The sequence below is a fragment of the Aptenodytes forsteri genome, unplaced genomic scaffold (genome assembly GCF_000699145.1).
Source record: "Aptenodytes forsteri isolate BGI_AS27 unplaced genomic scaffold, ASM69914v1 Scaffold251, whole genome shotgun sequence".
Lineage (NCBI taxonomy): Eukaryota > Metazoa > Chordata > Aves > Sphenisciformes > Spheniscidae > Aptenodytes > Aptenodytes forsteri.
In genome coordinates, this window is record NW_008794082.1 from 378373 (window position 1) to 380946 (window position 2574).

Below are 2574 nucleotides of genomic sequence, written 5' to 3' on the forward strand. Positions count from 1 at the left end.
TGCCCCGCGATAACTTACTCTGTCGAGTTGGGCGGGTTTCATTCAGAGGCCAAAACACGGCGAGCAGAGAAGTTGAGGGAGGCAGCAGTGCATCCGCACAGCCCCTGCTCGGGGAGTAAACACGGGAAGCCAGCCCCGCGGCACGGGGGGGAGCCGGCCAGACGGGCCGAGGCCGGCGGTCGCCCCCTGACCTGGCGAGAGGGTTTCAGGCGGCGGCGCTGCACGGGGATGCGGCGAAGCGCCGGGTGGTGCCTGCCGCCTTAGTAATCCTCGCCCAAACGTGGCGGAGAGGCCCTCACCGGCCCAGCATCGACAGCACGGCAGTCTTCCCATCAGCTTTCCATAGAGACAGCAGGCACTTATTTGGCAGAACTAGTAAAGTATAATGCTGGCGTCCACGCCATGCCTCGTGTCCTGCCCGGTTGTCTGCCCTGTGCCTCACGTACGTTGCCAGCTACATGGATATGAAATTCATCTGAGAATTTGCGTGACTCGCAGGCTCATACGGACAAAGCGACAGTGTGAGGCCAGCAGCTTTTGGGTGACTGCGTGGCGATTGTGCTGACGGGTGTTGGAAAAGCCCTGCTGAAATGTAGTCTAACTTTTTTGGAAAAGCTCCGTTCTCCTGCAGGAATCAAACACAATGTGAAAGCGTACTGTGTACACTGACCCAACGTATTAATGTTCTCAAGGGTTTGAACATACACAACATAAGACCTTTATGTTTTTAAGGAGAAAACGTGGCATTTATTCTTACAGTTAGGAAGCACTAATTTTTGTGTGGCGCTGTCTCCAGGTGGGACTCTGACTTCCAGTCAGCAATTGGCATATTGAAAAAAAAAAGATCAGAAATAGTAATAATAACAGTGGAAACTGAAGCGCACTCATCTTTTTGCAATAGAAAAGCAACGTTCGTGCTTCACAACGGCTTTACATATCCAACACTGCAAGGATGTTGCAGAGTTTATTCCGTATGTTCTCTGTCCTGAGCTTTTTTCCGTTGTGGTATGGTTGATTTCAGCATCTTCCCATTGCTTGCCTACTCTTCTTTAATTTTTTCCCCCCATTTTTCTTTATGGCAGAATTATGTTAAATAACTGAAATAATATTTCTTATGTCTGAACAAAATGGTGGGGTAAAGTACAAGCTGATTTTAGAAAATTAAATTGTACCCATGTTTCTGAGAAGACATTTTAAATTAGCCCACACATTTTTTGTTAAGATGTGACAAAAGTATTCTAAATGCACCACCGTCTTGCTTGTTGTAAGCAGGGCTGGGTTAGTCAGTGCCTGAATAATACAAAAATATCAGGATAAACATATTCTGTAATTAATGCATTTTACCTCAGTTTTTCATTTTCAGTGCTAAGAAAGCAGAGCTGACCATCCATCCACTGGAATTCAGGTGCATGTCAGGTGTCGCAGGTTGGGACACCGGCAAGTGAAGGCACACAGATGTCATTAGTCACATTTGAAAAGGTTGGCCTAATTTTTAGGCAGAGCTTCCTCCTATCATTTGTAGATTGTGAAGTGCTTTGCAATTGTAGGTAAGCAGCATCTTTTCAGTATGCATAAGCAGCTGCCAGCAAGAGGCCTAAGCTAGACAGTTAAAATGTCTATGGTATAGTTTCTTACTTCTTGGTATTAGTGCCTTGTTTCTTGGATTCTTTTACTCATATTAATAGTAGTACACCATGGAGCCTCTCGTACCTCTTCATTGCTAAAATCCTGCTAAAGTAGGTAATTACTGAGCAGTGTAAGTGATGTAGATGCTTGATAGTATACATGCAGTTCATTTTAAAGGATGCTTCAATTTCTTGTTAACAGGACTCTCTATTACACTTGATGCCTTTACTGGCTATTTCAGAAAAGAGGTCACGATAGGGACACCTTGCATGTAATGCAGTTGTTTACAGCTATATGAAATGGATATACAGTGCTACTAATTAGAACAATCGTGTTTTGTGTCCACTTCGTGCAGTTACAAATGACTTTATGAGTTGCAAGGCAGCCACCTATTAGGCCTGTAGAAGCAGAAGTATTTTGTCACCCTTTAAGAGAGATGAGTAAGCTAAGGTACGCTGGTATGGTCAGAAAATAAAATGCTTGAGTTTCCACTGCCTTTGGTTTATTGTGTCCATGGTGAGGGGACTGTATTTTCTTGGGCTATCGACCCAGGACCTTCTGCAAACACTGAGGTCATGAGGGGTGGCGGGAGAGGATGGTAAGTATTTTTGGGTTTCCATTTCTCTATATATGATTTTAAGCAAATTAATCCCTTTGCATGTCCACTTGGAGATATTTCTGGCTTTAGTCAGTCACTGTTATCAAGAGTTATAAGGTGCTAGCCAGAGTCTTGAGGAATTTTTTGAGGAACAGCAAGTGCTGAAATTTTTAAAATTGCTTGCTGATTATTAGTTGTTTTAAAACTACGTACAAGTTGCATTTCCAGATTTTTCTGCAGAAATTTGTATCATCAGATGGTACTTTTTTGTCACTTCTGTGTAATTGGTATTAGCTTTTAAAAGAATGATGCCCTGACCCTACCATGTGGACTGCTCACAGGTACTCCTG